This window comes from Dendrobates tinctorius, unplaced genomic scaffold, assembly GCF_039654945.1.
Source record: "Dendrobates tinctorius isolate UK_male_01 unplaced genomic scaffold, ASM3965494v1 ptg000046l, whole genome shotgun sequence".
Lineage (NCBI taxonomy): Eukaryota > Metazoa > Chordata > Amphibia > Anura > Dendrobatidae > Dendrobates > Dendrobates tinctorius.
This window is the reverse complement of record NW_027361714.1, coordinates 21,415,083-21,429,313: the sequence shown is the minus strand read 5'-3', so window position 1 is coordinate 21,429,313 and position 14,231 is coordinate 21,415,083. Positions and strand designations below refer to the sequence as shown.

The following is a 14,231-nucleotide window of genomic DNA, read 5'->3' as shown; positions in this document are numbered from 1 at the left end:
CTTGAGGTGCCCCTGTATTGCAGATCACTGTGTCTGACACACTGTCCCGAACCTTTACAAACTGAGGTTGGTTCGTGAGGTAGTTAAGGATCCAGGTGGAGAGTTGTAGGTCCACACCAACAAGGCCCAGCTTGTCTCTCAGTAGACCTGGCTGTATGGTGTTAAAAGCACTAGAGAAATCGAAGAACATTATTCTCACAATGTTACCAGGTTTCTCCAGGTGAGAGAGAGTCCTATCTAGAAGGTGGATAATGGCATCATCCACACCAATGCCCGGCCTGTAGGCAAACTGGAGAGGGTCCATATCTGAGCTCACTAGAGGATGGAGACGTGTGAGAACCAATCTCTCTAGTACCTTCATCAGGTGTGATGTCAATGCTACAGGTCTATAGTCATTAAGGTCTTTCAGATAAGGTTTCTTTGGAACTGGTACCCCACACGATAATTTCCACAGTTGTGGTACTATACCCATTCTCAGGCTCATATTGAACAGATATGTAATGATCTCACTCAGCTGGTGCCCGCAGGTTTTGATTAGCCTTGCACTGATGCCGTCAGGACCTGCAGCCTTCAAAACTTTGATCTTATTCAGTTCTTTTGCAACCTGGGTACTTGTGAAGAACAGACCCTGGCTCAGTTGGCAAGTTGCAGCAGGGGGTGAGGTTATTGTAGCAGAGAGGTGTGAATGGTATGCAGGGGCAGGAGCAGCCAGTGTGTGATTAAATCTGTTAAAGAATAGATTAAGTTCATTAAGCCCCTCTTTATCTACAACCATCCTGGAGACAGTCTGTCTATGCCCAGATATAGACTTTAGACCCTGCCAGACTCCATGGATCCTTTTCTGTGACAATTTCAGTTCAATCCTTCTCTTATAATTAGCCTTTCCCTGCCTGATTAGATACTTCAGATCCTTCTGAACCTTTCTCAGCCTGCCCTTGTCACCTGATCTGAAGGCCAACTTCTTCTCTTTGAGAAGAGCCTTTATTCCGGGACTGATACATGGTTTGTTGTTAGAGAAGCACCTCACTACTTTTGTGGGTACCGTGTTGTCTACACAGAAATTAATGTAGTCCGTTATACAGTGTGTGAGACCTTCCATGTCATCACCATAGGAATCTTGCAGAACATCCCAAGTGGTTGTTTCAAAGCAGTCTCTCAGAGCATCATCACTCTCCTCAGTCCATATCCTCACTGTGCGAGTGACAGCAGGTTCTCTCTGTACAAGTGGCTTGTACACGGGTTGGAGGTGCACTAGGTTGTGATCCGATCTTCCAAGGGGTGGTAGGGCTGACGAGGCATATGCCCCTCTCACATTGGCAAATAACAAGTCCAATGTTTTGTTGTCTCTAGTGAGACAGGTAACATACTGTGTGCAACTGGGTAGTATGGATGCTGGAGACACATGACTGAAGTCTCCCGAAACCAGAAGGAGTGCTTGAGGTGAAGGGACTGCATCATGCTCACTGTGGATTGTAGGACCTCAGTGGCGGCATCAGCTTTCGCAGAAGGGGGGACATATGCAGCTATCATGATTACATGCGATAGTTCCCTCGGTAAATAAAAAGGTCTCAAGCCCACAGCTAATAGCTCAATGTCCTTACAGCATGTTTGCTCTTTGACCACGATGTGCCTAGAGTCACACCATCTATCATTCACAAATATCGCCAGCCCTCCGCCTTTCCTCTTACCGCTCTCCCTTGTCCTGTCCGCACGAATGAGTTTAAAGCCATCCAACGAGTCAACAGTGTCCGGAGTACCTTCGGTGAGCCAGGTCTCTGTAAACAGCAACATGCTGCTCTCCCTTAATTCCCGATGATGTCTGGTCAGCGCCGACAGTTCGTCCATCTTATTCCCGAGTGATCTCACATTGCCCATAATGATGTGTCACTTACTGGATTGGTTGGTGCAATCTTGATAGAATCCCTATTTCTGTGCTATAGATGTAGCAGTGCTCAGAATGCTGAACTGTATTTTACCTTACCTACACCCCTTATTTGTAGCTTCCTGTGACCACTGTGGTGGGGGTGTGGTTACACGGGTTAGCTGGACGGGCACGCATACAACACTTAGTCTTCTAATGATAATCTCTGATAAAACACTGATTTCATTGAAACTACAGCAAGCTGCTGAGCAATTATTGCTTCCCTGGAATCAGGCTCTATGTCCTTATATCATACAAAAATCTGCTGCAGATTCCCTATAAATTATTTTGCTCCCAAAACTACATGACAAACAATATGGACAATTATATTACTCCCACAAGGGTTGTGCCTCAGCTTTTAAATACTGCTTTCAACAATTGGCTCTCTGTAATAGTATGTGCACATGACTTCTTTTTCAGGTGGGTATGTGGTAAAATCTGCATGAAAAGAGCACAGTTAAGCTATGTGCACACGTAGCGGAACTCTCGCAGAAGTTACCGCGAGAATTCCGGAAGTCCATTCCATGGGAAAATCGCATTTTAAATTACCACGATTTTCCCACAGAAAAACTAGTGATTTGCAAGCATAATTAGCTTGCAGAATGCTAGCGTTTTCCAAGTGATCTGTAGCATCGCTTGGAGAATTGATTGACAGGTTGGTCACACTCGTCAAACATAGTGTGACCAACTTTTTACTATTGAGGCTGCCTATGCGGCATCATAATAAAAGATATAATGTTAAAAATAATAAAAAAATAAATGGTGTTTTTCTCACCTTCCGGCGTCCCACGCAGCCTTCCCGGGCCTCAGTGACGCTTCCGTTCCCAGTAATGCCTTGTGACACCTTTGATGACGTTGCGGTCTCATGATAATGTAGCGGTCTCGCGAGGAATAGGGACCGTTACATTATCGCGAGACCGCAACGTCATCAAAGGTCTCGCAAGGCATTACTGGGAACGGAAGCGTCACTGAGGCCCGGGAAGACTGAGCGGGATGCCAGAAGGTGAATATAACACCATTTTTTATTCTATTTTTTACAGGGACATGGTACCCAGAGCCCGGAGGACAGTCTCCTCTCCTCCGGACCGTGGGTACCATCCGCAAATGTTCGGCTTACTTTTCATATGGTGGGCACAGTCACAAGCGGGATGTAAGCGGAACAATGCAATCCTATGGGTGCGGGATCGCCGCGATTCCGCAAAATAACGAGCATGCTGCGTATTTTTCCGTGATGCGATTCTGCCGTGGGAAAATCCGCAGCATTAGCAGAGCATTGCGGAATCCCATAGGATTGCATGGGATGCTTTTTTTTGCATTTTCGCAGCAAAATCGCGCGTTAAAAAACGCCGCGAAAATGCAAAAAAACGCTACGTGCGAATGCAGCCTAAATGTTACAAAGAATGAACATATGTCGTGGTATGTCAAAATGACGTTCTGTGCATACATTTACTCTTTCAACATCTTCTAGTTGCTTTAAACGAATAAAAAGGCACCAAAAAAGATGTAATAAATGTCCATGTTTTCCTGTAGCAAGAGTTGGCGTATATGCTGGTGACTAAAAGATGACGTGTGCACATACCGTAACTCTAGCAAGGTTAGCTTTGCAGAAGTTTTGTGAATTTATAGTCAATGGCTACAGCGCATAGAAAAGAACAAAGTGAAACCATAAAATAAACATAAAATAAACATCATAACAAACAAAAAGATTGTAAAATTTAAATTCAGGATGAAGAAAGTCCAAATATGCTTTGGGTCCTGTTCGTTTATTACTGGGTGTTTCATATACCAGTCTTAAATTGAAAACGTGACTGTTGATTACATTTTTCTTCTTTCACAGGTCAGTAGTACAAGAGAAGTCAAAGTGATCATCTAGGACTAAATTATTGATAACTTATCCGCTGATATCTTCCAAGGCATTGGTGAGATTTAAGCAATGTATGCAGTAAAGCACTGCAGCTCTCCATTTTCTTTGATGACCATTGTGGAGTACTGAAGTTCATGTCCCATTCACTATGGCTACTGGACGGGAGCTGGAGTACCACCTATTACCAGTCACATATGATCCTCTACTCTTGATTACCTGCCCTGGCGTAACATGATTGTTGTGGTTTGATTTTGTGATTTTGCACCTGGCAGGGCAATAAAAAAGCCACAGATTACGGAAGTTAAGAGATGGTTGTCCAGTGCCGATGCAGTTGCTACAGATCACTATCATGGCCAATGAAATGGGATGTGCAAATCGATTCTCAAAAACCATAATTAATGATTATATTGAAGGGATTATCCACTACTTGGACAACTGCATCTCAATCAGCATATTTGCCCCTTGGTAAAATTACAACATTTATACGCACCTCTGGTGATGGCGCTGTTCCAGAGCGGTCAACATTGGTTCTCCATAGCCATGTCCCTGCATCCATATCAACGCTGGCTTCACTGTCCCCTACTTTAGATCAAATCACAGATGAAGAAGAAGGGGGAGCTGTGGCTGGGCGCTCACTGACTCTTGATGTCTGATTCGTCCAAAGGTTGGGAGAGAGAAATCAGTGCTAATAATGTCACAGGGTCCCCATAATAGACTGTGCTGACATGGCTGGAATGGCGTCGCCACTGAAGGTGAGCATGCGTGTTGTTGTTTTATTAGGGGCAGTCATGCTGATTGAGATAGGGTTGTCCAAGTAGTGGACAACCCCTTTAACATTGACATGCGTACAGTTAGTAACTTATTGATTGACATACGAGTAAAAAAGAGAGGGTAAACAAAATAGCATTGTAAGATTTTCTGTATATACTACCATTTCTTTTTCTTGAATCTGAGTTCTAGGGTCCATTAGTTTACTCCATTAGTTTAATTAATGATTTGCTTGAATAGTTTATTATTTACTTTCTGAGAAATAACTTTTAGCTAATTATGGAGCTCTTTTTATTTGTTTTATTACTGCAGGTAAAAAGAAAATATGGAATTTTTTCCTTGCATTTTATCACAACAATAATGTGCTTTCTACTGTTACAGAAGTCACATCTGTTCATACATCTGCTTTCTTTTCCAGTTTTAATTCGTAAGTGTATTGCTAAATGGATGATATGAACAAGTATTAAATGTTAAGTGCAGTAACGTATGGTCTCTGTCATTACTCTTTTTGTGGATCCTACTAGAATAAATGAGAACTAATCTTTGACACTTACAACTTCATCCAGAAACTCCACAATAATGTTTTAGTTGAAAATTTTGCACATGTTAGTCTGATAGTTAATATTAAATTGAGTTCTCAGCCTTAAGTTTTTGGTACAGCAGCGTCATTAGACACACAGGGGTTGCAGTTTTCATGAAATTTCATCCACTTTTCTTGGACAATTAAACACAGCAAAATTGATGTGCACAATAAGCAGCAGAAAATACGCAGCATTTACCCTACATGTGAACACAGCTAAATTTCCAAGCAAAGTGGATGTGATTTAATGAAATTTCAGCCTTCAGTGCGTCTAATACGCTGCTGAACTCCGAGGTTTTGGCACTTTTTTCTCTATATGCTTCTTCTGAAAAAAAACCACACATAAAAAACCACAGTTACATTTTTAAGCGCAGAATCAAAGCTTTTCTGTACCTTTAAAAAAGTGTTAAAAACTTCGCTTCATATGTGCCAAAATCGCATCAAATAAGGGAGAAACGCATAAAAGAAACCCAGCAAACATGCAATAATCAAAGAAGATTCTTATTACGTTGTGTGATGAGGACACCAGGAGAAAAAATGCAGTAGAAAAAACGCAGCATTTACGCTACAAGTGAACACGGCCTCAGCTGTACATTTTTATTACTTTTTATGGGTTTAATTGAGAAAAAATATCAGTCACACAAATTTTTTGACATGACTTACCGATCCCCTTAAATGATCTGATCGCCGTGTTGTGCGGGTTGTGACGAATAAATTAACTTGACACCAACTATGTCTGTTATTTGCTGATTTGAGATGTTTATTGTTTTTTTAAAAAAAAACCCACATTAATGATGACTAGAGTTAAGCGAAACGGGTCAAAAAAATTCAAAAGTCGCCGACTTTCGCCAAAGTCGGGTTTCATGAAACGAAACCCGACCTCAGCGTGAGGTCGGCCACGAGGTCGGCGACTTTAGCGCCAAAGTCGCGTTTCAAAACATGCTTCAGCGCCCTTTTTCAGCCAATGAGGAAGAACGGACACTGTGGGCAACGTGATGACATAGGCATCGGTCCCCACCATCTTTGAGAAGGGCATGCAAGTGATTGGCTTGCTTTGGGGGGCGTCACAGGGGGTATAAAAGGGCATGCACGCCGACCGCCATCTTACTTCTGCTGATTTCAGTATAGGGAGAGATGCTGCAGCTGCAGATTCTGTAGGGAGAGCGTTAGGCAGGGAAGAAGAAAAAAAATCAGCTGCTGCTCCTAGCGATTTTACCTGTACAACACACCAGTCACTGTGCAGTGCAAGGAGAGGCTATATTTTGGTGGAGCAGCTCTGTTGGTTGTTAGGCTGCCTTATAAGGCTACCTGATAGCTGCATTGCTGGTTTCATACTGCTTTGCAAACTGCTTTTTTAAAAGCAATCCTTTTTTTATTTTTGTCCTGGTGAGATAATGAGCGTGCATTTTTTCACACCGTACAGCGGTGTACGCTGCTCTCTCAGTACCGTGTAACGGCTGTTGTCACGGCCACAGTGAAGCTAAGGGTGTGACTCTGTAAGGATAAGTCGAGGAGTTGTTCCGTTCTTACAGACCTTCACCTTATAGTTTTGTCTGTTTTTCACACAGTCTAGTCTATTTGCTGTTTGATTACATTCAAAACTATAGAGAGACAGCGTGTGTCAGTCCGTATACTAAAAAAACACGGAGCTTGACAATTTAACATACACCGGACAGCGGTGTACGTGCACGCTGCTCTCTCAGTACCATGTAACGGCTGTTATCACGGCCACAGTGAAGCTAAGGGTGTGACTCTGTAAGGATAAGTTGAGGAGTTGTTCCGTTCTTACAGACCTCCACCTTATAGTTTTGTCTGTTTTTCAAACAGTCTAGTCTATTTGCTATTTGATTACATTCAAAACTATAGAGAGACAGCGTGTGTCAGTCCGTATACTAAAAAAACACGGAGCTTGACAATTTAACATACACCGGACAGCGGTGTATGTGCACGCTGCTCTCTCAGTACCATGTAACGGCTGTTATCACGGCCACAGTGAAGCTAAGGGTGTGACTCTGTAAGGATAAGTCAAGGAGTTTTTCCGTTCTTACAGACCTACACTATAGGGAGATTCCAATCCTGCCCTGTCCTATATAACATTTTTCACACCTGCCAAATTCATCCTGTCATACAGCGGTGTGATATACACTGGGCCTGACACAATACATCAGTGTCCAGAAGTGTGTAAGGACATTCCATTTCTCCCATCCTATATAACATTTTTCACACCTGCCAAATCCATCCTGTCATACAGCGGTGTGATATACACTGGGCCTGACACAATACATCAGTGTCCAGAAGTGTGTAAGGACATTCCATTTCTCCCGTCCTATATAACATTTTTCACACCTGCCAAATTCATCCTGTCATACAGCGGTGTGATATACACTGGGCCTGACACAATACATCAGTATCCAGAAGTGTGTAAGGACATTCCATTTCTCCCGTCCTATGTCACATTTTTCACACCAGCCAAATTCAGCCTGTCATACAGCGGTGTGATATACACTGGCCTGACACAATACATCAGTGTCCAGAAGTGTGTAAGGACAATCCATTTCTGCCGTCCTATGTCACATTTTTCACACCAGCCAAATTCAGCCTGTCATACAGCGGTGTGATATACATTGGGCCTCACACAATACATCAGTGTCCAGAAGTGTGTAAGGACAATCCATTTCTGCCGTCCTATGTCACATTTTTCACACCAGCCTAATTCAGTCTGTCATACAGCAGTGTGATATACATTGGGCCTCACACAATACATCAGTGTCCAGAAGTGTGTAAGGACATTCCATTAATCCCGTCATATATCACATTTTACACACCAGCCAAATTCAGCCTGTCATATAGCGGTGTGATATACACTGGCCTGACACAATACATCAGTGTCCAGAAGTGTGCAAGGACATTCCATTTCTCCCGTCATATATCACATTTTACACACCAGCCAAATTCAGCCTGTCATACAGCGGTGTGATATACACTGGCCTGACACAATACATCAGTGTCCAGAAGTGGTAGGAGAATTAAATTCTCTCCTGTCCTATATACACCTTGTACCTTGTTTTACAGTTCCATATCGTTGGTGGAATTGTGGGTACATTTTTCAAAAAAATGAGGAAGTGTGGTGTAAGAGTGGGCGGGGGTTGCCAGCTGTTAATGATGGTGTGGGTGTTGGATCTGCTGGTAGTGGCAAAAGCAAAATAACACCTAATGCAGGAGTTGTTAAGCCTGCGTCATCGTCTGGCTCCACAAGGCCTCGAAGGCTCCCTTTTCTGAGAGTAGGTAAACCGCTTTTAAAGCCGGAGCTTCAGGAACAAGTTTTGGCCTACATTGCTGACTCGGCCTCCAGCTCTATCGCCTCCTCTTCTGAACTTGTAAAAAATAAAAGCACTGAGTCGTCTTTGGAGGCTCATGGTCATGAACCACACCTTTCTTTGTGTCCTTCACCCCAACCAAAATTGAAGGATGCGGCAGGCCACACAACAGATTACTCCATGGAGCTGTTTTCACATACCATGCCTGGGTTATCAAGTGAAATGGTGAATTACCCAGGCCAAGATGAATCTGACATGGAGTGCACTGATGCACAGCCACTGATAGAGGATTCTGCTGGACATTCCCTCAGAGCACGACATTGTCCTCGCAGTGTACTGAGCCAGATTCTGACCCTGATGAAACTCAGGTGCCCCTTCCCGCATACTATACCACTTTACACGGTGACACAGAGGAAGATGCACATGACATTGAAGAGGAGGTGATGGATCACCCAGTTGTTGACCCAGATGGGCATCCATGGGGGGAAGAGGGTGGCGCTGCTAATAGCTCCGAAGAGGAGGAGGAGCATCCGCAGCAGGCATCGACATCGCAACAGCTGTTATCTGGCAGGCATGGAGCAGTCCAAAAACGGGTTACAAAAAGCCAAAAAGTTGCTGGACTGCTTGGCCAGACGGTCAAAATAGCACAGCGTGCAAGGACACAAAATGTCTTCAATAGTAGGAAGAGTGCAGTGTGGCACTTTTTTGAACAAAATCCTAATGATCAGGCCAAGGTTATCTGTAAGAAGTGCGCAAAGACCTTTAGCCGAGGGAAAAATCTGAAAAATTTGAATACCAGTTGCATGCTTAGACATTTAACCACCATGCACTTGCAAGCGTGGACGGAACACCAAATCTCAAGTACCAGATGTGCAATTGCTCCCAAAGAAGGAAGTCAGCAATGCTACATTGTTTCCCCCACTGTCAGCCCACCGGTTAGCACAGCAGCAAATGTTGAGGTGTCGTTGCAAGGCCACAGCAGTCAGGGAATCCCACTGTTATATCAACGAAATACTGAATCTACGCCATCAGAAAGAACACCAACTCCATCACCATCATCAACCCTCTCTCAGTCCGCCCTGTCCACCGCTACTTCCACCATATGCATCTCTCAAGTCCAGCTCACCCTGCCAGAGACTATGAGTAGGACAAAAAAGTACTCATCCTCTCATCCGCGTACACTGGGTTTGAATGCCCACATTGCCAAACTAATCTTGTTAGAGATGCTGCCCTATCGGTTGGTGGAAAGCGCAGCTTTCCTCGAACTCATGGCCTACGCAGTACCACGCTATGAACTACCCAGTCGCCACTTCTTTTCTCGCAAAGCCATCCCAGCCCTCCACCTTCATGTGAAGGACCGCATTGTCCATGCACTCAAGCAATCAGTGAGTGGAAAGATGCATCTCACAACTGATGCATGGTCCAGTAGGCACGGCCAGGGCCGTTACGTGTCCATCACTGCGCACTGGGTTAATGTGTGGATGCAGGGTCCACAGGGGACAGCGGTGGTGGGACTGTGCTGCCTAGCCCACGGTATAGGAAACAGTTGGCTGTAGGCGTTCGACCCTCCTCCTCCTACTCCTCTAGAAGCGAAAGCTCGTCCCCAGAGCGCAGTGGCAGCAGCACTCCATCCGCAGCTGTCAGTGTTGCACACGAGGTGTCCCCCTATCGATCAGCTAGTGGAAAGCGTCAGCAGGCTGTGTTGAAGATGATGTGTTTGGGCAACAGACACACCGCGGAGGTACTGGCCGACTACTTTCAGCAACAAATTGAGTCATGGCTGGGCAGTCTACATCTTGAGGCAGGCAAGGTAGTCAGCGATAATGGCCGTAATTTTGTGGCTGCCATAGCCCTTTCAAAACTCAGACATATACCTTGCTTGGCTCACACCTTGAACCTGGTGGTGCAGTGCTTCCTCAATAATTATCCAGAGTTAACAGGCCTGCTCCAGAAGGTTCGAAAACTGTGCTCACACATCCGCCGGTCGCCCATACACTACAGTTGTATGCAGAAGCTGCAGCGATTGCTACACCTTCCCAAGCACCGGCTAATTATCGACGTTGCAACAAGGTGGAACTCCACCCTGCACATGGTTGAGCGGCTGTGCGAACAGAGGCAGGCCGTAATGCATTTGTGGGAGGATACCCGGACAGGCACTTTGAGGGCAGACATGGAGTTGACAGGTGTGCAGTGGTCAAAGCTGAAAGACCTCTGTAAAGTCCTTCAGTGTTTTGAGGAATGCACACGGCTGGTAAGCGCAGACGACGCCATCATAAGCATGAGCATCCCACTTATGCGTCTGCTCATGCAAACTTTGATGCACATTAAGGAGCAGGCGTCTGCAGCCGAGGTTGACGAAGAGGAAGAGGAGAAGGAAATCCTTGATGACAGTCTGCCATTGTCTGCTCTGGGACCTCTCCTGGACGAGGTGGAGGAAGAAGAGGAAGAGGAGGAGGAGGGTGATGATGGGGATGATTATTTAGGGGAGGAGGATGCTTCTCGTGGGGCAAGAGAAAATGTTGGCGTGGCAAGGTCTGGTACAGGGTTTGTGCGTGACTGGAGGGATGTGGATTTGCCATAAAGTGCTCCTCCACCAAGCAGTCGCACTGCATCTTTGACACCGGGAACATTGGCCCACATGTCAGATTATGCCTTGCAGATCCTAAAAAGGGACCCCTGCATTGCCAAAATGAAGAACGATGACGACTACTGGTTGGCCAGCATCCTGGATCCACGCTATAAAGGCAAATTCCAAAACATCATGCCACAGGAGAACCTTGACCTAATATTGGCTAACAAACAAGCTACTCTGGTAAACCGGTTGGTTGAGGCATTCCCAGCACACAGCAGCGGTGATGGTTCTCACACGAGCCGTAGGGGGCCAGGGGCAGCTTGGAAGAGGTGTTCGTGGTGCACACATCAGAAGTGGCGTTGGAGACAGGGGTTTCATGACCATGTTGTGGACTGATTTTTCAAGTCCCGCTCACACGACTGGTAATACTGCATCGATGGAAAGTGACAGGAGACATCACTTGTCAACTATGGTTACAAACTACTTTTCCTCCCATGTCAATGTTCTCCCTCACAGGTCATTCCCCTTTGACTATTGGGCCGCTAAACTGGACACCTGGCCTGAATTGGCACAATATGCGCTACAGGAGCTCGCTTGCCCAGCTGCAAGTGTGCTATCGGAAAGAGTCTTCAGTGCTGCTGGATCAATCCTGACAGAAAAAAGGACCCGTCTGTCGACCGAAAATGTGGATGATCTAACCTTCATTAAAATGAACCATGCATGGGTTTCCAAGGATTTTGTCCCACCTTCCCCTGATGACACAGGTTGACAGAAAAATGGCTTGCTTTGGTCCTCCTCTTCCTGGGACTTGAACATTTTCGCCTTTTGCATCAGCTGAATGTCCAACATCAACATATGCCACTTTCTAAAACTCCCTAACTGTGCTGCCTCCCCCCCCCATGGCCGGGGTCACCACCTAGCGCACAAAACCGTGCGAGTGCCGTTGCCCTGGACAGGTGGGTAGGCTGACTCTTGGGCGCGGGCACTGGCACAGGGTCCCTCATAGTGCAATCAAGTGTCTCTGACGGTGGTGGTGCACACCCGCCGTCAGACACACCGCCGTACTATGAGGGGCCCAGTGCCAGTACCGACGCGCACGAGTGGGCCCCCCTTGCTTGGGCAGGGCCCCAGCATTTGCAATCTTTACTCTCCCTGCTCCTCCGCTGTGTAGTCTGGGCCGTCAAATCCATACTGGGCCTGACACCGTCTGAGCCTGCCTCCTGATGTATAGACATATATTTTGAATGTGTACACTATGCTATCCATACATGTTATCCGGTGATCATAGAATCATAGAATCGTAGAGTTGGAAGGGACCTCCTGGGCCATCTGGTCCAACCCCCTGCTCAAAGCAGGATTCGCTAAATCATCCCAGTCAGATGTCTGTCCAGCCTCTGTTTGAAGACTTCCATTGAAGGAGAACTCACCACTTCTCGTGGCAGCCTGTTCCACTCATTGATCACTCTAACTGTCAAAAAGTTTTTTCTAATATCTAATCTGTGTCTCTTCCCATTCAGTTTCATCCCATTGCTTCTAGTCTTTCCTTGTGCAAATGAGAATAAAGTTGATCCTTCTACAATGTGACAGCCCTTTAGATATTTGTAGACAGCTATTAAGTCTCCTCTCAGTCTTCTCTTTTGCAAACTAAACATTCCCAAATCCTGCAACCTTTCCTCATAAGACAGGGTTTGCAGACCGGTCACCATTCTGGTCGCTCTTTTCTGAACTTGCTCCAGTTTGTTGATGTCTTTTTTAAAATGTGGTGCCCAAAACTGGACACAATATTCCAGATGAGGTCTGACCAAAGAGGAGTAGAGGGAAATAATGACTTCACGTGATCTAGACTGTATGCTTCTGTTAATACATCCTAGAATTGCATTTGCCTTTTTTGCTGCTGCATCACACTGTTGACTCATATTCAGTCTGTGATCTATTAGTATACCCAAGTCTTTTTCACATGTGCTGTCACTTAGCCCTATTCCTCCCATTCTATATATGCTTTTTTCATTTTTATTGCCCAGATGTAGTACTTTGCATTTCTCCCTGTTAAAAACCATTCTGTTAGTTGCTGCCCACTTCTCCAGTTTATTTAAATCTTTTTGAATCCTCTCTCTCTCTTCTCTAGTATTAGCTATCCCTCCTAGCTTTGTGTCATCAGCAAATTTAATCAGTTTACCCTCAATTCCTTCATCTAAATCGTTGATAAAGATGTTGAACAATACAGGGCCCAGGACAGAGCCCTGTGGTACCCCACTTGAGACATTCTTCCAACTGGATGTGCAGCCATTTACGACCACTCTTTGGGTCCGATCACTAAGCCAGTTATGAATCCACCTAACTGTTGCCTTGTCCATTCCATACTTAGTCATTTTTTCAATAAGGATTGTATGAGAGACTTTGTCAAATGCTTTGCTGAAGTCAAGATATACTATACCTACAGCATTTCCTTGATCCACCCAATCAGTGATACCGTCATAGAAGGAAATTAAGTTAGTCTGACATGACTTATTAGTTAGAAACCCATGCTGACTCTGTTTAATCACTTCATTCTTATCCAGGTATTGACATACATGTTGTTTAATAATTTGTTCAAAGATCTTTCCTGGTATAGAAGTCAGACTCACCGGCCTATAGTTGCCTGGGTCCACCTTCTTCTCCTTTTTGAAGATAGGAACAACATTTGCTCTTCTCCAGTCTTCTGGCACTTCTCCTGTTCTCCAAGAATTTTCAAAGATTATGGAGAGGGGTTCAAAAATTTCTTCTGCTATCTCCTTCAGTACTCTGGGGTGTAATTCATCTGGACCTGGAGACTTGAATTCATTTAGGTTAGCTAAGTGTTTCCTCACTATCTTTCTGTTTATAGATATCCTGGATTCTTCTATTCCCTTAATAGGACAGTGAATAACAGTTGATGTTGCATTTCCTTTCTGAGAGAAAACAGATGCAAAATAGGAATTTAAAAGTTCAGCCTTCTCAACATCCTGTCTTACCATTTCATCATTTTCATCCTGTAAAAATCCTATAGCATCTTTGACTTTTCTTTTACTTTTGACATATCCCCAAAATCCTTTATTATTGCTTTTGACATCTCTTGCAAGCCTCAGTTCATTTTCAGCTTTAGCTAATCTGATTTGTGCCCTGCAGGTTCTGCAGACAGCATTATATTCTTCTTTAGATATGCCTCCCTCTTTCCATTTTATAAACATTTT

At 44.8% G+C, this 14,231-nt stretch overlaps 1 protein-coding gene across 1 annotated transcript in view; it reads right to left on the bottom strand.

The window, feature by feature from the left end:
* Nucleotides 1-14,231, bottom strand: part of NKAIN2 (sodium/potassium transporting ATPase interacting 2) — a 1,580,095-nt gene that overhangs the window by 223,060 nt on the left and 1,342,804 nt on the right. The window lies entirely within an intron of this gene.